Source organism: Oryctolagus cuniculus, chromosome 1 (assembly GCF_964237555.1).
Source record: "Oryctolagus cuniculus chromosome 1, mOryCun1.1, whole genome shotgun sequence".
NCBI lineage: Eukaryota > Metazoa > Chordata > Mammalia > Lagomorpha > Leporidae > Oryctolagus > Oryctolagus cuniculus.
In genome coordinates this window covers 187,142,509-187,170,235 of record NC_091432.1, presented here as the reverse complement: position 1 = coordinate 187,170,235, position 27,727 = coordinate 187,142,509, and the positions used below count along the sequence as shown (strand labels likewise).

The 27,727-nt window shown below is 37.0% G+C and overlaps 1 long non-coding RNA gene across 16 annotated transcripts in view; it reads right to left on the bottom strand.

Annotated features, from left to right (window-relative positions):
* LOC103346257 (uncharacterized) overlaps nt 1-27,727 on the bottom strand; it is a 1,098,305-nt gene that overhangs the window by 1,026,948 nt on the left and 43,630 nt on the right. For all 16 annotated transcript variants that reach the window (XR_007923860.2, XR_007923875.2, XR_007923861.2 and 13 more), the window contains one exon: nt 7,702-7,936. This is a non-coding gene — a long non-coding RNA (uncharacterized lncRNA). The remainder of the gene's footprint in view (nt 1-7,701; nt 7,937-27,727) is intronic.

Genomic DNA, 27,727 nt, shown 5'->3' with positions numbered 1-27,727 from the left:
TTCCCAATAATTACTACTGATGAATCATTCTTATAACTTTTTAAACTTTTTTTTAAGATTTTATTTATTTATTTGAAAGGCATAGTTACACAGAGAGAGCAAGAGGCAGAGAGAGAGATCTTCCAACTGCTAATTCATTCCCCAGATGGCTGCAATGGCCAGTGCTAGGCCAGATGAAAGCCAGGAGCTTCATCTGAGTCTCCCACATGGGTACAGGGACCCAAGTTCTGCCACTTTTCCAGACACATTAGCAGGAAGCTGGATTGGAAGTGGAGCAGCCGAGACTTGAACCAGTGCCCATATGGAATGCCTCTGCTTCAGACAGCAGCTTAACCTGCTGCATCACAGCACCAGACTCTGTTTTCTTCTATAAGATGATTTTCGAAGGACTCACACACACAATCTATCATTTGCCTAAACAAAGTGTCTTGAAAGCTCTATAATGGCTATACTAAATAAGCAAGATTAAAATGACTGTTTTTGTTGCTACAGTAAAATAACTCAGTATAATTGTAGTGGCAGATTCTCCTAGGAACAAAAGTATAAACATGATTACTAGTAGCCAAATGTTTTACTTCAGCACTTTCAATTTCAAATTATTTTCCCATAACATTACATTTTTGTACAAATTCTCAAATACTTAAAAATATGTAGATTCATAGTACCACAGAATTAACATTTCTAAGTTTAAGAATTAGTATTTGGGGGGCCAGGATTGTGGAACAGAAGGTTAAGTCACCACTCTCAATGCTGCATCCCATTTTGGAGCATCAGTTTGAATACCAGTTTGAATCCTGGCTGTTCCATTTCCCAAACAGTTCCCTGCTCATGTGCTCTGGAAAGCAGTGGGAGGTAGCCCAAGTGCTTGGACCCCTGCCATCAACATGAGAGCCCTGGATGGAATTCCAAGTGCCTGGCTCCAGCCTGGCCCACTGCCGGTTGTTACAGCCATTTAAAGAGTAAACCAGTGGATGGAAGAGCGATCTGTCTCTCCCACATGTGCACCCACCCTCTGTCCCTCTCTCCCTTTCCCTCCCTCTCTGTATCTCTGCCTTTCAAATAAATAAATCTTTAATTAAAATTAAAAGAAGTAATATTTAATATCTATCATTTTGTAAAATTAACTTCCTTGGATTATACTGAAATTAGAAAAAAATAAATTTGACATTATTTATATTTATATATTAATAAATACTTATATTATATATTTATAGCATAGCATTTAATCCCACTATCTTGCGAAAAGAAATTGTATTAGTAACTGTGGTCCTGCCAGAGTTTTGCCGAGTCTAGCCATAGCTCTGAGACCTGCCAAGTTCTAAGTGTAGTAGAATAAACACAGACTCACTTACATGGAGAGAATGTGCCAGTTTTTAATCATCTCTTTAATCACCTCCAACATCTGCCAGTTTTTCTCTTTCTGAAAGTGCTGCCACTTTTAGCATGTCCCCCCAAGAGGCAGGTGCAATATACAAAAAGCATGGTGCAGTACTTTCCAATTGAGTCCCTCTTGGCTTCAACTGAATGATGCCCCATCCTGGTTTGGCTGAGATCAGATGGATAAACAACCTCCCCCACTATTCAATATGACAACACCACAGGAGTACTGGCATCCTGAAGGGCTTCCTAGCAGTTCCTGAAATAAAATAACATAAAAGAGAAATATCTAAAGGAGAGGGGAGTTGGGGGAGTCAGAATTCTAAAGCACAAAAATAAGGGAAGGTAGGTAAGCATTAATATATATAAATGAACAAAAAGAAAGAAATTGCAGGAACCGTATAAAATTCATCAGCAAATCAGATGCCTTCCTTTAAAACAGCAAACTCTGATTGCAAATTAACTGTGTAGGATGAAGTATTGGAGACAGTTTACAAATCAGATAGATTCAAAGAGTGCTCCTACTGGGGCTTGGCTTAGAATAAATCCTGCCTGAGTACCCTGAAATTCCGAGTTTAAATAATCAATGGCTATCGATTTTTCACTTTTGTTCTGCCAACATTTGGTTATTCCCCAGATCACGTAGCCCTGCCATTTGAACCAAAGTCAATAAAGAATTTATTTATTCATTAGAATCTGTAGAGGTAAAACGTAATGCTGAAAAATTACATTTAAGATTTTCTACAGTAAATATCAAACATTTTGTGTAGGATTTTAATATGTATGACAAATCTGTATTAAAGACATCAGCAAGATAAACTTATGCTTTGTAAGGGACTGTTATTGATGAACTGAATTGCATTATTACATGAGAAAAGTCACTTTAAAAGAATATAACAATAAATTTGGGCACCTACAGCAGGAATGTGAATATTAACTTGTTTATGTATTAATAATCATGAAGTATCATTGTGATTTTCTTTGAATTCTTGAAAGCACAAGATCTAAGTACACTACTGTGCTCTGACCTCTATCAAACTAGTTCATTGTAATGATAAACTGTTGCAAAATACATAGAAGTGCAGATTGCTGTGGCAATATCAAGGTATAATAGCTCCCAGGTCATCTAATCATTGCAATTATTGTTTAAGGAAAGTCTCAATTAAATAGAAAAATATTATTCATTTCTTATTTATGACATTTGTTTTAAGCATTTTATTTTTCCTACAAAACACCAAAAAACTTACAATACTTTCCAGTAAACAGACAGCTCTATCAATAAATTTCATTAGTGATATCAACTGATCTTTTGAAGTATATAAAAGTGGTAACTGTTCAAAATATTTTGATAAATTGATGTTTCTATGTCATCATTTCATCTAATGATTACTTTCTATTTTATAAGATTTTCTAATAGTCATTTTTAATTTCTACTTGAAAACCTCTATTAGAGGGTAACCATTGGAACACAATTTTAACCACACTCTTACTTCTATCTATGATTCAGTATGTGAATCTCCCAAATTTTAATTAATAGAACTTTCCAGGATCTTCTATACTTATTCTAGTGATGTGGTATCTCTAAGTTGTACTTTTATTTTCATAGAAATTTTCCCATCATTCTTCTATTCTGTCCTCATATAAGGCATTTCCAGTTTTACTCATGAAGAAACAGATACAGAAAGATTAAGTAAAATCAATGTACAAACATTACTTATAAAATCAAAATTTTAACCCAATGCTTTCCCCACTAGATCACAGTCTCCATTTGTCCTACTTGAGGTAAGCTTTAAGGATAATTACCCTTATAAACTCATTAGCTTCAAACAATGTACCACAAGGTAAGTGAAATTTTAGCCATATGGTCTGAATTTGAGACAATAAAGGATCCTCATACTCAATTTTCAAAAATTAATTTTTCAGGTATCGGTGCTGTTACACAGCAGCTAAAGTCACCAACTGCAGTGCCAGCATCCCATATGGGTACCAGTTTGAGTCCCAGCTTCTCCACTTCCAATCCAGCTCCCTACTAATGTGCTTGGGTAAGCAACAGAAGATGGCCCAAGTGCTTGGACTCCAGCACTTATGTGGGAGACTCGGAAGAAACTCCTGGTTCCTGGCTTCAGATCAGCCAAGCTCTGGTCATTGCAGCTGTTTAGGGAGGAAATCAGCAGATGGAAGAACTTTCTTTTCTCCCTCCCTCTCTCTTCTGTAAATCTGCCTTTCAAATAAATGAATAAATATTTTAAAAATTTAATTTTTGAATATTATGAAATTAATAAACGTCTAGGTTATATGAACATGAGTTCCTTCTCCCAAACAAACTGACATATAAATGTAAAATTGAACTTCCTAAGCATGACCATAGGTTGGACAATTTCCGTAATGGTTAAGTTGCTGGTTGGGATACACACGTCTCTCACATTTGTGTGTTTGGGTTCAATAATTGCTGCCAGCTCCTGATTCCAGCTTCCTGCTAATCCAGACCTTGGGAGGCAGTGGTGATGGCTCAAGTGATTGAGTTCCTGCCACCCACATGGGAGACCGAAACGGAGCTTCTGGCTCCTGGCTTAAACCAGCTGAGCATCCCTGGACAATGCAGGCATGTGGGAAATGAACCAACAGATGGGAACTCTGTTTCTTTCTCTTTCACCTGCCTCCCAAGTAAACATATAATTTCTTAGAAAAAACATAAAAACTAGGGCCAGCATTGTGATATAGCAGGTAAAGGCATCTCTTGCAATGCTGGCATCCCAAATAGGTGCTGGTTAAGTCACAGATACTCCACTTCCCATCCAGCTCCCTGCTAATGGCCTGGGAAAAGAGCAGAATGTGGCCCAAGTGGTTGGGGCCCTGCTATCTACATGGAAGGACTGGAAGAAGCTCCTGGCTCCTGGCTTCAACCAGGCCAAGCCTCAGCCATTGTGGCCTCCTGGGGAGTGAATCAACAGATGGAAGATCTCTCTCTCTCTCTCACTTTCTCTCTCTCTGTAACTCTACTTTCAAATATAGATAAATATTTTTTAAAAAGAAACATCACCATATAATTTACACTTCCATCATAATTCTTCTAAAAGAATTTTTAATTATAGGAGAAAGGTTAAGCCTGGAAGAAAACAGATAAAACAAATATTTGCCTTAAGTTTGTTTTCATTAAAAAAATTAAAAGCCAACATATAGATTTTCTAAATCCGTATCTCACCATCCAAAGTACATATTTTTAAACAAGTCTTGAGATTCTCATGGATTTTTGTTCTTTTTCATATCAAGTAATTCATTTCTATATTAAATTGATATTTTGAATTATAAGATATTTTTATCAAATAAAAATTAAATGATTGACTATCTCAACATTTTCATTTTATAAATAAAAATGCAGATTTCAAAGATAGATTCAACAGTGTTTTTTGTGATTCTAAATGGTATTTTCTTCCTGCTTCTTCAAAACAGGCAAAAAAATTAAGTGAGGGTTTGTGTGGCATACAAGTGAACACAATTAAGGAAACCCTCATTGTTGTCTTCTGAATAGACTTGTCACATTACTATTCACAGCTTTGTCTAGTGACAGTGGAATATCAAAAAGATACTGAATAATATAGCAAAAATCTATTGTGCCACTGAGATCTAATCTTTGTCTGAATGTAATTGCCTTATTAAAAGATTTGCAAGCTTACTCTTTCTGTGATTCTAAAATAAGCCAAGAAAAAGCATGCTGTAAAACTGCAACTGTGGGTCTCCATGATATGACAACAGCATGTAAGTCAAACTGGAAATTAAAACCCCATTCCATGGTTCCCCAGCAATGGCATGGATGATTCTACTCCTGCAATTATCCCTGGTGATATGAATGGCGTTTGGAAGACTTTCTTCCCATGAACTTAGCTGAGAGGGCCTGAGGAACTGCTTATGTAAATAGGAATATCTCATTTAGATTGTAATTTATGTTATATGGCAGTGTCTGTCTCATAGTACCTGTTCATTATACAGCTTACAGGATAAGCTCCTTTGTCTTCTTCCCCAACACCCCCACTCCTCCCCACTCTGAAACACCTTGCTTGAAGCCTTCCTGTGGGGAAGAACTTTTTTACCATTCACTGGAAGGAAAGAGGTAATTGTACATAGTGATGCTGATTGTCAGCTTTAATAAATAGTGGAAGTGAGTAAACCTTTTTTTTTTTTTTACTTTCAGCATATCCTTTTTTTATACATTATAATGTTTTACATCTATGGTTTGGTTTTCTGAGAGGCATTGCTTCCCACTCCCCTCACTTAGATCTAACAATAAGACATAATGCAAGCATGCCATACAATGGTATTAATTTACTTCAGTTGTGAAGTTACTATTCTCAAGTCACCATTCTCAGTAGAGAGATGACAACAACCAATTTTACTTCCCTCTAAGATAATCAACTCCTTTGAGAAACAGTAACACTTTAACACAACCCTTTCAATAATAGAGGTTGGGGCAGAAAAAGAGAAGAGGACCTACTGACAGATTCATATATATTTTAGCAATATATGTCAGAAAGACTTTTTGCTACTTATCCATCCTTAATAGGTTTCAGTATATGTTAGATATGTACAAAATAACACAGAGGTAGACAAAGATTTTCTTCAAGTATTCCATTTCAATAACATAGGAACAATCTATTTACATAATTCTTCATTTATAGCCACTTATTTGTGAAAAGTACAAACTTACTCAAAAAATATGATTCAGGTCCAGCACTGTGGCGTGGTAGGTTAAACCTCCACCTGCAGTGCCAGCATCCTATATGGGCACAGGTTTGAGTGCTGGCTGCTCCAGTTCCAATTCAGCTCCCTGCTAATGGCCTAGAAAAGCAGTGAAAGATGGCCCAAGTGCTTGTTCCCCTACACACAAGTGAGAAACCTGGAAAAAGCTCCTGGCTCTAGCTTCAGACTGGCCAGCTCCAACCATTGCTGCCATCTGGGGAGTGAAACAGCAGATGGAAGATCTCTCTTCTGTCTCTGTCTGTCTGTCTGTCTGTCTCTCTCTCTCTAACTCTCCCTGTCAAATAAATAAATAAATCTTTTTAAAAAACAACTACAATTCATCACTATAATCATGATGAAACTAATGTAATGCAAAAAATTACTTTTGAGTTCATCATGAAAGCACAAAAATTTGGCATATAACAATGTAAGATGGATGTTATTTAGTCTAAGTATTAGCAAAACTCCAAGAATGGAAGTTTAGTTATAACATTAAGCTTCTCCTTACAGAATCCATATTTTGGTTTGCTATTATGGAAAATTAAGACTATATAATTACCTTTAAAAGATCATACTTATTCAAACTATTTGGTACATTATTAAGAAGACCAAAAATGTTTGCCTATAGCTCACAGGTCAATTTATCCAGCTTTACTTCTAAAGAGTATCTTTTTAAAGACTTCCAAGTAGAAGGCCATTTCCTCATTTTTTTCATTTCTTTCTCCCATAACTCATCATTCTATCTTCTTTTTTTTATTATTATTTATTTGACAGGTAGAGTTATAGACAGTGAGAGAGAGACAGCAAGAAAGGTCTTTCTTCCGTTGGTTCACTCCCCAAATGGCCGCTACGGCCAGTGCTGCACCGATCTGAAGCCAGGAGCCAGGTGCTTCCTCCAGGTCTCCCAAACAGGTACAGGGGCCCATGCACTTGAGCCATCCTCCTCTGCCCTCCCGGGCCACAGCAGAGAGCTGGACTGGAAGAGGAGCAACCAACACTAGAACTGATGCCCATGTGGGATGCCTGCACCGCAGGCTGAGAATTAACCAAGAGAGCCATGGTGCCAGCCCCCATCATTTGATCTTCTAAGTGTATAGTTTACATAGGAAGATAGAATATAAAAGCATAAGACTAAAAAATATTAAATCTCACAATATGTAAGTGGCCAATTAGCATCCTGGAACAGAATGAGGTAAATTCTACACTAAATAAAAATAACCCAGTTCTGGCAAATATGTAATACAAAATTATCCAATTGAAGCAAAATTAAGGTGGTAGAAAATTGAACCTCTAACTCTATGCAATTTGGGTGAAACCATCCATCATTACCTTCCTGAAAGACTCTTAGATTAGTTGGAAGAACAAAAGCAAAGGAAAACGCCACTCCATCTATCCCATCTACTCTTCCTTACCCTGTGGTCATAGTTTAACCAAACTAAACATTCTATGTCAAGATGAATACAGTTCTGAGAGCTAAATGCAGATCTATTAATAATTATACCAAGACAAGTGCCAACAGAAGTACTCATACTAGGAAGAATCCTTTTCTCCTAATCTCTCACATCTGTTTCTAGGACAGGGTATACTCACACTATTTTTTCTTTGAAAAGAGAGAATGGGTAATATATGCGACGTTAATGATGCTCCTTGGGTAAGACTTGACTGCTCCTGCAGACACTCCTTTGTAGTCAGAGGGGTGAACTGTAAAACTTTGATCTTTGGAATCTCAATTTTTTATGTGAAGAATGAAGATGTTGGAATGGACAACTTCTACAGTCTCTTTCCTATTGTTGTACTGTCGAATTTCCCCCATGAACTTGAAGATCTGAAAGGGAAAACATGGCAAATGTTTATCTCCTTGTTTCAAAATGTTAGTCATACATTAAACATAAGAAAATACCACATTTTTTTCTCTAAAACATGACATCTGTAAAGATCTGTTATTAAAGAAGGTACATAAACTTGGTTCTAACTAATGCAAGGGAGAAAATCATTTTAGATCTACATATTAAGCAAAATAAAAAAGCCAGTGATATAAATATCATAAATTATAAAGTTTTAATATTTTAGAAAACCAGAACTGGTAACTATATATATATATTTTTTTAAAGATTTATTTATTTATTTGAAAGGCAGAGTTACATAGAGGCAGAGGCAGACAGAGAGGTCTTCCATCTGCTGGTTCACTCCCCAAATGGCCACAATGGCCAGAGCTGGGTTGATCTGAAGCCAGGGTCTCTCATGCAGGTGCACGGGCCCAAGCACTTGGGCCATCTTCTACTGCTTTCCCAGCCATAGCAGAGAGCTGGATTGGAAATGGAATAGCTGGGTCTCAAACCAGCACCCATATGGTATGCCAGCACTACAGACATTGGCTTTACCAGTTATGCCACAGCACTGGCCCCAGTTAACTATATATAACATTTACCTTAATCTTCTCAAAATGACATTCCTCCTTTTCTGAGTTTATCTGCTTTATTGACTCCTCCACCTTCAGTGGAGTTTATTTCTTCCATTTTTTTAAGATTTATTTATTTATTGGAAAGTTAGATTTACAGAGAGAGAGGAAGAGAGGTCTTTCATCTGCTGGTTTACTCCCTAAATGGCCCCAACAGCCAGGGCTGGCCAGGCCAAAGGCAGAAACCAAGCGCTTCTTTTGGTTCTCCCACATGGGTGCAGGGGCCCTAGAACATAGGCCATGTTCTTTGCTTCTCCCAGGCCATTAGCAGGGATCTGAATGGGAAATGGAACAGTCAGAACTCAAACTGGCACCCGAATGGGATGCAAGCATTGCAGGTGGTGGCTTTACCCCTAAACCACAATGCCAGCCCCATTTCTTCCATTTCTGAAAGAAATTACATAATCTTTGAGATTATGAATTTTTGGTTATTTCTCACCAATTTCTTAAGTTATATAGATTCCTTAAATACAAAATCATTTGTATTAAATTTTATAAGAAAACAATTACTTGACACAGATATAAGTACTTTTAAAATTAAACCAATTTTGGCCCGCGCAGCGGCTCACTTGGCTAATCCTCTGCCTGAGGCACCGGCACCCTGGGTTCTGGTCCCAGCTGGGGCACCAGATTCTGTCCCAGTTTCTCCTCTTCCAGTCCAGCTCTCTGCTGTGGCCCGGGAAGGCAGTGGAGGATGGTCCAAGTGCTTGGGCCTTGCACCTGCTTGGGAGACCAGGAGGAAGCATCTGGCTCCTGGCTTTGGATCGGCGCAGCACACTGGCCACAGCGCACCAGTCGTGGTGGCCATTTAGGGGGTGAACCAACAGAAAAGGAAGACCTTTCTCTCTGTCTCTCTCTCTCTGTCTAAATCTGCCTGTCCAAAAAAAAAATTAAACCAATTTTTAAAGTTCAGTTCAATCTCATGAGCATCCATTCTAAAGTTTCCGTTTATTGACATAAGTTTCTCCATCTTTTGTTTATTTTACCTTCTTAGAATTTGTGCAAAAGATGCAAAATGCCTAATATCTCTGTAAGATAGATAAATTTAGAAATATGTTCTGAATATATCCATGATTACTGGTTAAAAGAGTGGGAAAATATATATTGTTTTAATTTTAATGTTAATAGTTATTGAAAAATATTTTCACCCTTGTGATATGATCACTATCACATTCTACGTCTTGCCTTTAAAGTAGAAGACATTCTACTCAACATTTCTATTATTGTCATAGCCAGTATGATATTAGGAGTCCCACAGAAAACTCCCAACTCTCATCTAATGTATTTAATGTAACCATAACAAACACATTTTTAAATTAGAATCTCTGTAAAGTGTATGTTATTAACTGACAAGTCCAAAAAATTTAGTGAACTCTTTTTTGGAATTCCTGGAAGATGATGGTTTGTTGTACCATAACTCCCATTTACTTTGCTTTTGTTTTACCAGAGTAAATCTTATGAACTGTATGCTTATATTGGTAATAATTCAAAATAGATATAATTCAGAGAAAAATCTATTTAACATTTAGTTTACTTTAGGCATCAAATTTTTTCTGGCAGATGTTAAATGTATGTTGGAGTTAGTATTAAAAAACCAAATAATTCCATGCCACACAAATATGGATTAAATATGAGTATCATATTTATTAATATATGAGCATACACACTTCCTAATTAACTTGCTGATACTTTTAACAATATTACATAGGCTTCAGGTAAAAATCATTTCCACTATAGCTGTTTCTTTTAAATATTTTCTCATATTTTAAAGTTAATACATAATTACTATCTAAAGTTTGCAAAACAGAAAATAGTAAAAGGAATAAATATATCTTTTCACCTAATATATAATAACAGTCTCTATTATGCTTTTGGTAATTTCCATTCCAGTTTTTATTCCTTAATTTTTTTACATTGGTTCTAATTACACTGTGTAAAACTGTATATCTTGAACTTCATATTTAACCTCATATAGCATTTCTTATAGTAATATACACTAATCTGAATGTCAATTTGAAGGATGCTAAGAGAATTACATGAGATAGACATAGGTAGGACTTGGTTTAGTTTATGATACATATTAGCTGTATGACAGTATATTTTAGCTACTATCTTCATCATTATATGTATTATTAATATCCAACCATTAGGCTCCACTGTAAAATATACAACCATGTGATTATTTTAAAATGTTTAGGTTTCTTAGTTCTTCTTAGCTTTATAAATAATACTGTATATGACATGTTTTATACATAAATTTATTTCCATCTTTTATATTATATTCTTTTTTTAACTTTTATTTAATAAATATAAATTTCCAAAGTACAACTTTTGGATTACAGTGGCTTTTTACACCCCATAACTTACCTCCCACCCGCAACCATCCCATCTCCGGCTCCCCCTCCTATCCCATTCATATCATGATTCATTTTCAATTATCTTTATATATAGAAGATCAATTTAGTATATATTAAGTAAAGATTTCAACAGTTTACACCCACACAGAAACACAAAAGTACTGTTTGAGTACTAGTTACAGCATTAATTCACACTGTACAACACATTAAGGACAGAGATCCTACATGGGAAGTAAGTGCACAGTGACTCCTGTTGTTGATTTAACAATTGACACTCTTGTTTATGGCGTCAGTAATCACCCAAGGCTCTTGTCATGAGCTGCCAAGGCTATGGAAGCCCCCTGAGTTCACTGACTCTGATCATATTTAGACAAGACCGTGGTCAAAGTGGAAGTTCTCTCCTCCCTTCAGAGAAAGGTACCTCCTTCTTTGATGGCCCGTTCTTTCCACTGGGATCTCACTCACAGACATCTTTCATTTAGGTTTTTCTTTTTTTCTTTTTTTTTCTTTTTGCCACAGTGTCTTGGCTTTCCATGCCTGAAATATTCTCATGGGCTTTTTAGCTGGATCCGAATGCCTTAAGGGCTGATTCTGAGGCCAGAGCACTGTTTAGGACATCTGCCATTCTATGAGTCTGCTGTGTATCCTGTTTCCCATGTTGGATCATTCTCTCCTTTTTAATTCTATCAGTTAGTATTAGCAGACACTAGTCTTGTTTATGTGATCCTTTTGACTCTTAATCTTATCATATATTATATTCTTAAAAGAGATTTCCAAAATTGAATCACCAAATAAAATGGAATACACATTGCCAAGACTTAATGTACATCATCAAATGTTTTGCAATGAGTTGTCCCAACTTTTCCTCCTGCCAGTGATGTATAGGAGTGACTCTTTGTGGCATCCTCACTGACACTCAATATTATTTTGTTTTTTCCACTGACACATACTAATCTACTTTAGCCATGTTCTTGGCTCTATCTGCCTCCAGTAATGTATTGTCCTTTTTATTTTTGAAGAATATATAATATAATATATAATATAATATATATATAATTTGACATAAAGAAGATACAAGAACAATAGAAGGAATTCCACAATACCCTTTACCAGTTCCCCTGAATGATAGCAATTTCTTACATTTGCTTTTCTCTCCTTCTGTAGATGGATATAATTTTTTCTGAAGTATTTAAGAATAAATTGCATAAATGACACTGCTGATTTCACATAGTGAAAATACACTATAAACTGTTTTTCATGGCCCTGAAATTTTGAGATCTCTATTCTGAATCTCTGCTAATCTAGTACATGAAAATAAATATGATGGGATTTTTTTTCTGTTTTTTTATTTTTTAATAACTTTATTGAAATATAGTTCCCATACTATACAATTCACCCATTTAAGGTGTACAGTTCAGTGGATTTTAGCAAATAAGATTATACAATCATCACCACTGTCTAGTTCCAGAATATTCTCATCACCCTAAAGAAACCCTGTCCCCATTAACAGACACTCACCATCTCTCTCTCTCAGTCCCTGCCAACTACTTGTCCACTGTCTCTATGGGTCTGCCTATTTTGGGAAGTTAAGGGGCTAGAGTGATATCTTAATATATGTATAAAATGGACAGTGATAAGGGGAAATGTTGATTACCTTGTCTTGATCAGTATTTTGCTTTAACTTGTCTGTTGACCCAAAGTTAACATGTTTATCTATATTAACTAGATTTGTTATTATCCGTTGATGATTTTTGCCCATTACTTACATATTTGCTCACCTTCCATGAAAGAGAAAAATAGTAATCAGTTCACAATATCAGAGAAGATCATGTCCCTGCTCACAGTAAATTTATAACCTAATTGAGAGTAAAGGTTTAAGACAGCAGTTTTTTGAAAAAAATAATTTTTAATCATGGAAATTATCCTAAGATGAAATTTTCCATGCAAACACAATGAGAGACAATAGATAAAAGAGCGGATTGTCTGGAAGATGGAAAATTCCAACCACACTGGATTCCTTTACTTTTTCACTTCTAAAGAACAAAGACTCCAGCTGATGCCTCTTGGGAGCTGTTTAGAAACTGTCGATAGAGGGCAGGCTTCTTTCTAAGATAAGCAATAATTTTTATATTGTCTCAATCACTGTACCTCTTTTTATCAAAACATAAAGTTTCTCAGCAAATGCATGTTTTCTTTTTCTTAGCTTGTTTTGCTCACAAACTTTCAACAGATGAAACTTGTGCTGAATGTTGACATTTCTGAGTTCATTATATAAACTTCTGCCCAATAGAAATTTTAAATAATTTTTTCATGTTGTCCCATCATAAATACTTATGATGTCACCTGAAATAAATTCATAGGCATATAAATCTCCAAACATAACTTCTTCTAGTTTTTCTTCCAAAATTAATAAAGTTATTGGTGATTTTGTTTAATTAAACAACACAATCTTTTCCACAAATTTACTGAGAAATGCTATTCACCTGGGTAGGGGGAAGAATTCAAAGCTGCATTATGTGAAGGTAGAGCAACTAAAAAATCTTTTATTAATGCATAAAATAGGTTCCTGGTCACCTTTTGGGCCCCTACCCTGTATAATTTATACTTTCCTTCTACCTTTCTTCTTATCTCTAATTCTTCCTAACATGAGTTTGCCTCCCTAGCAGACTGTTTATTCAAGAAAACTCGGCAAGCATGTTTCCAGATAGTGCAGGGAACTTTATCTACAAAAATAGTAAGAAATTTCCTCGTGATTAGCCTATTATCCTGAATTCTCCTAACAAATACGCATGTGCTTTCTAGAGCTATGTGATTTTTCTCTTAAAAGTTGTCTTGTAACAGATCTAAGAAATCTCCCATAGTATCCTCCTGAGTTATATCTGTTTGACATTTTTTAGTAATCTTCTAACTCTGTTAAGTCTGCATTCAAGTAGCATTTGAAATTCAGCTATTTTACATTAATATTAATTTTATTAATTATATTTTTACTTTAATCTTTCCCTGAGTGTGACATATCTTGCATTGTGATTTAATTTGCATTTCCCTAATTAATAATATTTCATATTCCTTTGGGTCATATATCTATGTATTTGTGAAATGTCTGTTCAAGTCTTTTTCTCATTTTTATGTTGGGTGATATGGTTTGAGATTTGTAGGAATTTTTATGTATTCTTAATATATGTCCATCATATACATATATATATATATTTATATTAGAGAGAGATTTGTCTTTTCATTTTCTTATTGGTATCTCTTAATGAAAATAGCGTTTAATTTTAATGAGCTCTACTTTTTCATTTTTTTCTGTTATGATTAGTTTTTTTTTTGTTCTCTTTAAGAATCTTTGCCTTTTCCTAATTTCACAAAGATATTTTCCTACATACTTTTCTAGAGGCTTTATATATTTATCTTTTATATTTATATCTATTTCCTATAAATCTTGAGGGCTAAAGATTATTTTTTCTTATTTTTACCCAGTTTAATTGCCAGGTGTATATCTTATAGGAAACTATCTTGATGCAATAATAGCCTCCAGATATACTACAAGCTAACACATCTTCTATGCAAGGAAAAAAAAAAAAAAGAAAATGTCCACAGATCAATTTAAGATGTTTGAAACACATTAAGAAATCAGCACAAAACAAAGAGAACCAAGGAGCACATAATGACTGCATTAACACACATAGAATGGAAGGACCACACTGCCTGAGTCGTGGGTTGAGGTTTGAGAAATATGGGATGTAGGCATCATAAGCCATGGCTTAACCCACTGTGACAAACATCAATCCCCAATATGTAGGATTTTTATGTGTCAGTTAAAGTTTAAAATAAAATATTTAATACATGGCCCTTTTAGAAAAATTTCACAAGTCTTGTTCTAGGGAGAACTGAGTATTCTTTTTTTTAGCCTTTTAATATTTTTAGTTACTCAAAAAGCTTCATTTTTTTTCTTTAGCTCTGACTCTGTGTGCTTTCAGCACTCTCACAATGATTTTCTGCTCCTCAATAACAAAACCATGCTCGAACCTCTCTGACTCATGGAACCACCATAAGCCTTGCCAACAGGTTTCTTTCATTTTAGACAACTTCCTAAGAACTTCAAATCTTACACCATGAACCACATACGGATCCTGATGCTTTATCAACTTTCTTGGTATAAAGGTAAACAACTCTATTGCCAAGATTTCAATTCAGCCTAGTTTTCTTAAAAGTTGTATTGTAGAAAAGCCTATGATAGAATGCCAAACTGAACCATTCCAAACAACTGTAGACACCATCTTAGAAGAGGGGGAAACCTTAGTATTTTTAACTAATGTGCAAACACACATTACTGCATCCTTGTTGAAAATCAATTAACTGTACATATGTACTACTGTTTTTGGACTTTCTATTCTGTAGGTCTAAATGTCTATTATTATGCTAATACCAAATGGATTTGATTACCATAGCTATACAGTAAGTTATTAAAACAAGGCATGAGTTCTCAGCCTTTTTTTTTTCTTTTAAAAGACTGTTTTGTCCATTTAGATCTTCTGTATTTTTATATAATTAGGACCAACTTGTCAGTGTCTCAAACAGGGCTCTTGAAATTTTGATTGGGATCCCAATAAATGTTTTAATAATTTTGCAGAATTTTGACAATATTAAGTCTTTTGTCTACTATTTCCTCCATAAATGTTTCCTAAATTGTAACCATAGATGTCTTAGAGATATTTTATTAAATTTGTTCCCATGTATTTTGTTTTCTGATACTTTTACAAAAAGAATCAGTTGTGTTTGCTTTTTTCAAATGGCTATGTTCAATGCAGTAATATAATAGATGTGTGTATGTTTACCTTACATCCTGTGTCTGCTCTACGAGTTAGTTCTAGTGGTTGCTTTGTACTTGGTATCATATAGAATGTTTACCATTTTTCTGTATATTTGTTCTATCAACTTCTATGAGTAGCAATATTAAAATCTCCATCTGTGGTGGTAGAAATGTCTATTTCTCTCTTGGCTTCAATTTTCTTAATTTAAGTCTGTTATTAGGTACATACATATTTATGATTGTTATACCTTCTGATTGAATTGACCTTTTTATCCTGAAATACATGTTTGTATCTGTTGATTTTTTGAAGTCTTATTTCATATTAATTTTACTTAACCAGAAAACTGGAGAGACACTGCTGCAGCCCACAGTTCTGCCCAGACAGCTGCTGGCTATGAACCACCATCTTTACTAAGTCAAGGTAGAAAAAACTTGTGACATGCTCCACTGCTCACAGTTTCAGCTGAGAGGGAATTCCACAGCCACTCACTGACTTTTATTGCAGCCAGGAGAGCTGACTGGGGTCTAAGGAACTAGCTGCCTTGGAACAGGGAAGCCAGCTTGCTTCCTTTCCTTTCCCCACGCCAAAAGAGTGCTATACTTAGCAACGGAAAGTTGCACAGCACCTCTCTTCTACCAACATCATCGTCACAGTCAGATCAACATGTGGGGCAAAGGAGAGATTGTCTGCATCCTGCACTGTAGAAGTTTCGGGGCATTTGTCCCAGAGCTATGCTCATGCACTCTACAGGAGCAAGAGGGATTCACCGTAACTTCTGGTGGCTAACATTAGAAACAACCCATAAAATAGTAGTTAATGACTCCACTATACCCTGCAACACCAGTATTTTAACAATCCATTCTAAAGTTCCCAGTGCCACTGGAATCTACCTGGAGAACAAAGGGAAGAACCTGCCTGCATTCCACCCCTCGGAACTCATACCGTGCAGAGTAAATGCTTTTGTATACTTTGTTGTCACCTATAGGACTGGAACAGGGTTCGGTTCACACCCCTAGCCCTAAGACTAGGGCTGTTGGTGCTACACGCCCTAGCACCAGTTGGCCTCTCCTAGCAGGACCTGAGAAAAGGTCCATCTGTATCACATAGTCCTAGAGCCACAGCAAATGGTACCACAAACCCCAGCATCACTCAGGCTTGCCAGTAGAACAAGGGGGCAGCCACCCTTGTCCCCCTCAGCATCAAAAACTAGGCCATGGCTATCACATTCTTCAGGAAGACTAACACTGAACTCTCTGTGAAACAAAGATACATGCCCAAGGAAACCCTTATTATCTCAAAGTCACACATCTGTCCCTAAAAACTGCAGATTAGTCCACTAAGTCACTTATAGACATAGCTGACATTGATTAAGACAAAAGAAATCACTCAGAGATTATATTCCTGGGCTCACCTAGAACCAAAGCCAAAGCAACAAGCCTAGTGATATCCTGTGTTTCAGCTAAAATCATAGGCTCTTTTATGATAAACCTACTCCGTAAACAAGAAGGGACGGATACACCACATGGGCAGACATCAACATAGAGACACAGGAAACATGAAGAAGCTAGCATGACACCTCCCCAAAAAAATATAGCACTCCCTCCAGAAGGAGATCCTGAACTGAAGAAACTCTATGAAACGACAGATATAAAATTCAAAATAATGATTGTAAGGAAATTCAGTGGGATGCAAGTGAATACAGATACACAGATTAAGGAAATCAATGAGTGACATGAATGAAAATATTACTAACAGGATGGAACTCATTAAGAAGAACCAAATAGAAATTTTGGAGATGAAATTTTCAAACAATGAAATAAAAAATATGATTGAGAGCTTTAACAGTAGAAAAGACCAAGAGGAGGGAAGAATTTTTACCTCAAGGACAGAATTTTGAAATAGTCTAATTAGACAAAAATAAAAAGAATTAAAAAGAATAATGAAAGTCTACACAAAATATGGTATACCATTAAATGACCAAATATTCATACTATAAACATTCCTGAAGGAAAAAGGAGTTGATAACCTGCTAAATTAAGTAATAGTTGAAAATTTCTTAGGACATCCAGATACAAGAAGCTCAAAGAACCCCAAGCAGACTCTACCAAAAAAGGTCTTCTCCAAGGCATACTGTCATCAAATTATCAAAAGTTAAAGACAAGGAGAGAATTCTAAGACAGTAAGAGAAAACCACCAAGTTACATATAAAGGAAAACCAATTAGATTAACATAAGACTTCTCAGTGGAAATCCTGCAGGCCAGAATAGAGTGCAATGATATATTTAAGATCTTAAAAGAAAAAAACTGCCAACCAAGAATATTATGTCCAATGAAGCTATCCTTTAAAAGTGAAGGAGAAATAAAGTACTTTCCAGATAAGCAAAAACAGAGAATTCACCACCATCAGAGCAGCCTTACAAAAAATTCTAAAAGGCATTCTGCATTAGAAGTAAACATCATGATGAGGCCAGCTCTCTGGCACAGCAGGTTAACAACCTGGCCCAAAATGCCAGCAAACCATATGGGCACTAGTTCTATTCCTGGCTGCTCCTCTTCTAATCCAGCTCTCTGCTGTGGCCTGAGAAAGCAGTAGAAAATGGCCCAAGTCCTTGGCCCCCTGCACCCGTGTGGGAGACCTGGAAGAAGCTCCTGGCTTCAGATCGGCGCAGCGCTGGTCGTTACAGCCAATTGGGGAGTGAACCAGCGGATGGAAGACCTCTCTCTCTCTTCTCTCTCTCTCTCTCTCTCTCTGCCTATCCTCTCTCTGTGTAACTCTTTCAAATAAATAAATAAATCTTTAAAAAAAGAAGTAAACATCATGAAAACACAAGATACCACCAAATTCACTAATAGAGCAGGTAAAACCATTATTCAATCAACAACATGACAGGTCTTAGTTCTTAGCTATCAATACAAACCTTGAATGTAAATGGATTAAATTCACCATCCAAAAGAGTTATGTTGGCTGAATGGATTAAAAAACCATGACCCCCACTGCCTGCAAGAAACTCACTTCACAAAGATACATACAGACTGAAAGTGAAGGGTTGTAAAAATATACCAGGCAAATGGAAAACAAGTGAGCAAGGCACAGCTATCCTGATATCAGATAAAACAGACTTTAACTCAAAAACTATAAGAGACAAAGAAGAGATGAAGAAAAGGTTCAAATCAGAAAATGCTATAACAATCCCAAATATATATGCACCCAACACAAGACCACTCTGATATACAAAAATACTATTAGACCTAAAGGGAAATAGACTCCAACAACAGTGGGTGACTTCAACATCCTACTCTCATCAATGAGTAGATCATCCAAACAGAAAATCAATAAAGATACATCAGAGCTGAAACATACTATCAAGCAAATCAACCTAATAGACAATTACAGGACATTTCACCCAACAGCTAAATAATACTCATTCTTCTCATCAGCACATGGAACATTTTCTAGGATAGATGACATATTAAGACACCAATCAAGTATTAGCAAATATTAAAAAAATTGAAATCATGCCATGTATCTTCTCAGATCATAAAGAAGTACAGCTAGAAATCAACAAAAACAACAGAACACTTATAAATATTTGGAAATTAAACAATGTGCTATTGAATAATCATTGGGTCATTCAGGCAATAAAAATAGTTCTTGAAATAAATGAAAATGAAAACACAACATATCAAAATCTTTAGCATACAGCAAAAGCAGCATTGAGAAAGTTTACAGCATTAAGTGCTTACATTAAAAGAGAAATGTCCCAAATTAATCTAATGATGCGTCTTGAGGACTTAGAAAAACATGAACAACCAAACCCAAAATCAGCATGAGGTAAGAAATAATAAGGATCAGAGCAGAAATAAATTAAGTTGGAACTAAAACAAAAAAAAAAAAAATAGAAAAGATCAACAAAATAAAAAGTTGTTTTGAGAAGATAAACAAAATAGATAAATCTCTAGCCAGACTAACAAAGGAAAAAGAGAAAAAAATCAAATAAAATTAGAGAAAAAAAGAGACATTACAACCAATACCATTGAAATGATCAAAGGACATAAGAAACTACTATGAAGAACTATATGCTAATAAACTGGAAAAACCTCAAAGAAATGGATAAATTTCTGGATTCATATAATCTATCAAGATTAAATCAAGAAAATAGACAATCTGAACAAATAACAAACAATGAGATTGAAGTAGTAATCAGAAATCTGTCATCAAAGAAAAGTCTGGGACCTAGTGGCTTTACTGCTGAATTCTACAAAACATTCAAAGAGGAAGTAACCCAATACTCTTTAAACTATTCCAAAATACTAAACAGGATGGAACTCTGTCAAACTCTTTTCATAAGGACAGCATTACTCTGATACCGAAACCAAAGACACAACATGAAAACTACAGACCTATATCCTTAGTGCATATAGATGCCAAGATTCTCAACAAGATATTAGCAAATCAAATCCAAAATCACATCAAAAACATTATACATCATAATCAAAATAGATTTATCCCAGAAATTCAATGGTAGTTCAACATTTGAAAATCAATAAACATAAATCATATCAGTAGAATGAAGAAAAAAAACAATATGATCATCTCAATAGATTCAGAGAAAGCATCTGATAAGATTCAACACCTCTTCATTATAAAAGCCCTCCACAAATTATGTATGGAAGGAATAATCCTCAAAAAATATTTTCAAACCACCTGACAAAGAATTAATATATCAACATAAAAAATTCAACAACAGAAAAATAACCAATCCAGTTGAGAAATGGGCAAAGGACTTTAGGCAGTTCTTGAAAGAAGAAATACAAACAGCCAACAAATATATGAAAAAATGCTCAACATCACTAGCCATCAGGGAAATGCAAATCAAAACCACAATGAGGCCGGTGCCGCGGCTCACTAGGCTAATCCTCCGCCTTGCGGCGCCAGCACACTGGGTTCTAGTCCCGGTCGGGGTGCCGGATTCTGTCCCGGTTGCCCCTCTTCCAGGCCAGCTCTCTGCTGTGGCCCGGGAGTGCAGTGGAGGATGGCCCAAGTCCTTGGGCCCTGCACCCTATGGGAGACCAGGATAAGTACCTGGCTCCTGCCATCGGATCAGCGCGGTGCACCGGCCGCAGCGCTGGCCACGGCAGCCATTGGAGGGTGAACCAACGGCAAAGGAAGACCTTTCTCTCTGTCTCTCTCTCTCACTGTCCACTCTGCCTGTCAAAAAAAAAAAAAAAAAAAAAAAAAAAAAAAAAAAACCACACACACACAATGAAAGATCATCTCACCCCTATCAGAATGGCTACATCTAGAACATGGTAACAAATGCTGGGAATTCTCATATGCTGTTGGTGGGAATGTAAATTAGTGCCACCACCATGGAAAACAGTGTGGAGATTTCTTTAAAAAGTAGAAATGGATCTGTTATATGATCCAGCAACCCCACTACTGGGTATATACACAAAAGACTTAAACACAATGTATCAAAGAGATACCTGCACCACCATGTTCAAAGCAGCACAGTTCACAATAGCCAAAAATTGAAACCAACCCAAGTACCCATCATCAGATGAATGGATAAAGAAGATGTGTTATATATACACAATGGAATATTATTTAGCTATAAAAAAGAATGAAATTCTATCATTTGCAGCAAAATGGTTGCAACTGGAGGACATCATGTTGAAATAAGCCAGACCCAGAAAGACAAATACTGCATGTTCTCCCTTATATGTGGGAGAAGAAAAGAAAGGAAAGGGAAAAGAGGAAAGAGGAAAAAGGAAAGGAAAGGGAAAAAGAGAGAAAGAGAGAGAGGAAGGTCTGGTATATAAGTATTGCTGCAAATATAGTTTTGTAAAACTTTGTTTTATTCTTTTGTGAAACCAGTGTTTAAGAATGTTATACTACTGGCCAGCGCCGCAGCTCATGTGGCTAATCCTCCACCTGCAGCGCTGGCACACCAGGTTCTAGTCCCGGCTGGGGCACCAGATTCTGTCCCGGTTGCTCCTCTTCCAGTCCAGCTCTCTGCTGTGGCCTGGGAGTGCAGTGGAGGATGGCCCAAGTGCTTGGGCCCTGCACCCACATGGGAGACCAGGCGGAAGTACCTGGCTCCTGCCTCGGATTGGTGCAGCGCGCCAGCTGTAGCAGCCATTTGAGAGGTGAACCAATGAAAAAGGAAGACCTTTCTCTCTGTCTCTCTCTCTCTCACTGTCTAACTCTGCCTGTCAAAAAAAAATGTTATACTACCATCATTTGATGATCTGTGATACTTTAAAATTTATTGTGTATAGGTAAAATGGTCATTTTTCCATTCAGTTATTGTTTGTAGCTGCTGTCTATATTTCCACTAAACTATAGTCTGTCCTTTTACTTTTCACTTGTTAAACTTCTTATTCAGTGAAATATTAAGAATTTTGACTGTAATGTATATTTAAAACATGTATCTCAGAAACTAAAAAAAAAAGACAAAGAAAGGGAGAAGGAAGGAAGGTGAGAGGAAGAAAGGGGGGAGAGAAGGAATATCATTATGTTAGAATTTTATCTACAAAGCATACTGAATCTGACAAAAACTAAGAATTATAATTTTTTAAAAAGAAAAATATTGCTTAAACAGTTTTTTTGAGGCTTATTGAGTATTATATGCTTTTTTCCAGATTTTACTTTCAATTTATGTCCTTATATTTAAAGTGTATCTGCTTGGGGCCAGCACAATGGCACAGCAGGTAAAGCTGCCAGCTACAGCTCCAGCATCCCAGATGGGATGCTCTTCTTCTGATCCAGCTCTCTGCTATGGCCTGGGAAAGCAGTAGAAGATGGCCCAAGTCCTTTGGCCTCTACACCTGCATAGGAGACCCAGAGGAAGCTCCTGGCTCTGGCTTCAGATAAGCCCAGCTCTAGCTGTTGTGGTCATTTGGGGAATGAACCAGTAGATGGAACATCTCTTGCTCTGTCTCTCCCTCTCTCTGTCTATAACTCTGCCTCTCAAGTAAATAAATAAATCTTAAATAAAATAAAGTGTATCTGCTTTCATAGCAATCAGTTAAGCTTTTTACCCACTCTGCCAGTCTCTTTTAATTAAATCGTTTTTGCTAATAGAGTTGATGTCCATTTACTACTCTTTTTTTTCTGCACTATGGGTCATATTTTACTAGTTTTTCTCTTGGCTAGAAAAAAAATTATATTGTAGGCTTGACATTGTGAATGACACATTGCAGAAATTTTGTTCTAACATGTAGTTAACTTGGTAGAACTCAAACTATGTTCTCTGTAAGGGGCAGCAGCTAAAATCCATGCTCATCTTTCTTCAGCTTTACAACTTGATATGAGAGAATTTCTCACGTATGCCCAGCTGAGAGACCAGCCCAGGAACTGAGACAGATGACATACAGATGTAAGGGCTCACTAGGCTGTAGTACCTTCTTGCATCAGTTTTGCCCCCTTTCAATCTCAGGCTGTGCTGGTAGCCCCAGATTCCATCCTCTCACACTGCAAGCCAACACGCACTTACCTCCTTTTAATGCATCTCACTTTCGGGCATCACATATATTATAAATATGTATGTATTTCTACAAATGAAGGTTTATGGCAACCCTGCATTGATAAAGTATGTTGTCATACTTTTCTGATAACTCAGATGATCATCAGCACTTTTCAGCAATAAAGTATTTTTAATCACAGCATATATGTTTTCTAGGCATGAAGGTGTTTCACACTATAAATAGATTATGAAATAGTATAAACATAACTTTTATATGAACTGAGAAACCCGAAAAACTCATGTGACTCTCTTAATAGTGATAGTTACTTTATCGCACTGGTCTTCAACTGAACCCACAATACCTATGAGGTCTGCTATAGTTCCGTGGCTTTTTTCTGGAGTTCTAAGTGCACTGCCCTGCACAGATGAGAAAGAGCCTTTTGGAGGAACATTTATATAAATGTGAATCTCACTCAATGCTGTTCCCTTCTTTTAAGGATTGTGTTTCTTTCAGGGTTTTGTGTTTTACCATTTTATTTTATCTGAGAGAGAGAAAAGTCTAATCCACCAACTCACTCCCAAATGATGACAAAGCCAGGCCAATGTGGCCACCAGGAGCCGCATGCAATGCAGTTCTCCAGCACAGATGATAGGAACTCATTTCCTTGAACTATCACCACTTCCTCCCAGAGTCTGCTTTGGCAGAGAATGGGGATAAGAAGCCAGTAATTCAACACAGGCACTCTGATAAGGGCCATGGGAATCTTAACTATTAGCTAAATGCCCACTTCCAGGCTTTGATTCTCTTTCCTATTTTTTATTAAATGTTATGCCTTTAAGTGAATAGTTTTCATAACTTAATACAGAGCTTTGAATTGTTACAGAAAGGATGATCATTCTAACACAAGATCCTTGGCTACTATTAAAACAAAAACTAAAGATCCCATAGTTTATAACAAAACTAACAAAAAGGGGCTAGCATTATTATGCAGTAATCTAAGACACCTCCACTTGTGATGCTAGTTCAGTTCAAGTCCTGGCTGCTCCACTTCTGATCCAGCTCCCTGGTGATGCACCTAGGAAAGCAGTGGAAGATGACACAAGTGCTTGGATCCCTGCTACCTACATGGGAGACCCTGATGGAATTCTAGGTTCCTGGCTCCAGCCCTGGCCACTGTGGACATTTAGGGAGTGAACCAGCAGAAGGGAAATCTCAATCTCTTTCTCTCTCTCTCTCTCTCTCAACTCTGCTCTTCAAATAAGTAACTCTTTAAAAAAATAAGTAAATAACAAATTAAATCATCACTTCCCAAAGTATAACACAGGCAGATCTTAAAATGAACAATCAAAAGAATTTTTTATGTAGTCAATATTTAGGAAATTTGGTTAGTTTTTCATTCACTATGCCTTCTAGATGTTCACAGTTACATAAACATATCGAAGACTATTCCAAGTCTTTAAGTAAATAAATCTATTAAACTTTAACACAGTGTTCTATTGATTTAATAAATATTCATTAATTGACATTTTAGTGTTTTTGCAGATATACTTTATAATGGAATCTTTTTTGTTTTCTTTTAACACTTTTTTATATTCCATAACCTAATGTTCTATGTAACACATGTTAAGAAATGCTGCAAAGCATGACCCCTACCTAGGATTTTAATTTCTTTTCCAAAAAATTTACTTCAGATATTTGCTGTTCCAGAAAACAAACTAAGTTTCTCCTACCATCTGGAAGATTTCTAGGACTCCATTTGCATATGGGGTTATCCCCACCAATAACCAATTCTGCAGATGATTCTCCAGCTGACACCAACTGGGTATACTACAATTCAATTCAATACTGATTATTACCTACCTAGTAATAACACCAAATCTCCCAGCTTGAAGGCATACCCTTGCAAGTCTGCCTCCTAGTTTGAATACCAATTGCAATCCTCAGGCTGTTTTGTTTTTTTTTTTTGTTTTGTTTTCTTTTGTTTTGTTTTTGACAGGCAGAGTTAGACAGTGAGAGAGAGAGAGACAGAGAGAAACATCTTCCTTCTGTTGGTTCACCCCCGCAAATGGCTGCTATGGCCAGTGCACTGCGGCCGGCGCGCCACGCCGATCTGAAGCCAGGAGCCAGGTGCCTTCTCCTGGTCTCCCATGGGGGTGCAGGGCCCAAGGACTTGGGCCACAGCAGAGAGCTGGACTGGAAGTGGAGCAACCAGGACAGAATCCGGCACCCCAACCGGGACTAGAACCCGGGGTGCCAGCGCCACAGGCGGAGGATTAGCCTAGTGAGCTGCAGCGCCAGCCAATCCAATCCTCAGGCTGTTTTACCTGTGCCTCTGACCAAGTGGTTTTAAACTAGAGTTTCCAGAACACCCTCCTTAGGTCTAATTTGCTGAAGCATATCACCAAACTCTGGGGAACACGTTTATTAGTTTATGACAACAGACTTAAAAAGGATACAGAAAACAGAAAATATACATGGGGCAAAGTACAGCAGAAGAAGCAAAGATTTTAAATGTCTTCTCGAGGTGCACCACCCTCCAGGACCCTGCATGTGTTCAGCTATCTGGAAGCCCACCACACTCTGCCTCTTGAGTTGGGATGGAAGCTTCATTACATAGGCATGACTGATTACATCATCAGCCATTGATGATCGACTCTATTTTCAGTCCCTCTCCTCTCCTCTGAAAGTTTCAACCCTTTAATCTCATAGTTGGCTTCCTGGCAAGCAGCCCCCATCCTGCGTCTATTTAGGGGCCTACAGAAGTGTTGCTTCATTACACTAAAGGATGCTCCTAGCACCCAATCATTCAGGAAATTACAACAATTTCAGAAGCTCTGTGCCAAAAAGACTGAGGGAGAGACAAATAAGCATGTTTCTTATTATTTTACAATGAATAAATACATCTCATTGGTTTTCTACCTCCATGATTTCACTTAAAGTAATTAAATTAATCAATATGTTTTCTTCCTAATTACCAAATTTGTATTTCCAATTATTTTACCATGAAGGCCAATTCTTTATAATTTATATACAAACTAGAATTCTACTAAAGATCAACTACAGTCCAGTTATTTCTCTCATACATGTAGCGCATATCAGAGAGCATGCCTATTAGAGATGAGAATTACATCACAGAAAGCAAGATGTCGTTTGTTTGGTTTTCTATTACTCTGCAACTAACCATCCCAAGGCTTAGTATCAAAATCAATAATATGTTATTATAATTCACAATTTAAGGATGTGGCCAACTCTTCTTCTCCACATGGCATCAAGAGTTACTCAGGGGCCAGCTCTGTTGTGCAGCAGGTTAGGTCACTATCTGCAGTGCCAGCATCTGATATGGGTACCAGTTCGAGTCCTGGCTGCTTCTCTTCTGATCCAGCAACCGGCTAGTGGCCTAGGAAAGCAGCAGAGGATGGCCCAGGTCCTTAGGCCCCTGTACCCATGTGGGAGACCTGGAGGAAACTCCTGGCTTTGGCCTGGCCCAGCCTCAGCCGTTGTGGCCATTTTGGGGAGTAAACCAGCAAATGAAAGATCTCTTTCTCTCTGTAACCCTTTCAAATAAATAAATAAATCTTTTTTTAAAAAAGTTAATCAGGGATATCAATGAACTTGAGGCCAACGGGTATGATTTAGATGACTTCAGCCACTTCCCTAGCACCTTGACAGGGATGGCTGGAAGGCTGGGCTCCAAAATAACCCTCTACATCTCCTGTAGCCTTAGGACCTCTCATATGATGGCTCCTGTTAAAGAGTCAGACTTTTAGCCATGTTGTCTCAGTGTTCCAAGAGAAGGAAGGTGGAGGCTGTCATTACTCTTCTTTTTCTTTTCTGGAAACACAGTTACAAACGTAAAAACAGTGAGAGAGAGAGAGCAAGAGAGAGAGAGAGAGAGATCTCTTCTATCTGCTGGTTCATACCCCAAATGGCCACAACACCTGGAGCTGAGCTGATTTGAAGCCAGGAGCCAGGAGCTTGTTCTGGGTCTCCCAAAGGGGTGCAAGGGCCCAAGCACTTGGGCCATCTTCTACTGCTTTCCCAGACCATTAGCAGGGAGCTGGATCAGAAGTAAAGTAGCCAGGATTTGAACCGGTACCCATATGGGATGCCAGAGCTGCAGACCGGGACTTTAAGCTGCTGTGCCACAGAGCTGGCCCCTGTCATTACTTTCAAAAACATGGTACCTTTTTCTTCCATACACAGTTTGTCAATGCAGTCACTGTTCATCCCAGATTCAAGGCAAAGGAGAACCAGAACAATCTTCACGGGAGGAACATCAAATAGTTTGTATTCATCTTTAATCCATGACACCATTCTGTAGTAAAAATGGTGTCAAAGAGAAGAAATTCTGTTCTATTGCAGAATTACAAAGGTAAAGGTAATAAGCTAGTACAAACTGCTAGTGTTAAAACATACAGTTGGGGAAATGATGAGAAATAATATAAACATGAAAACATATATAGGAACATCATGAACAACTTCAAGCCAAAATATTTTAATATTTAGATGAAACTGAAAAG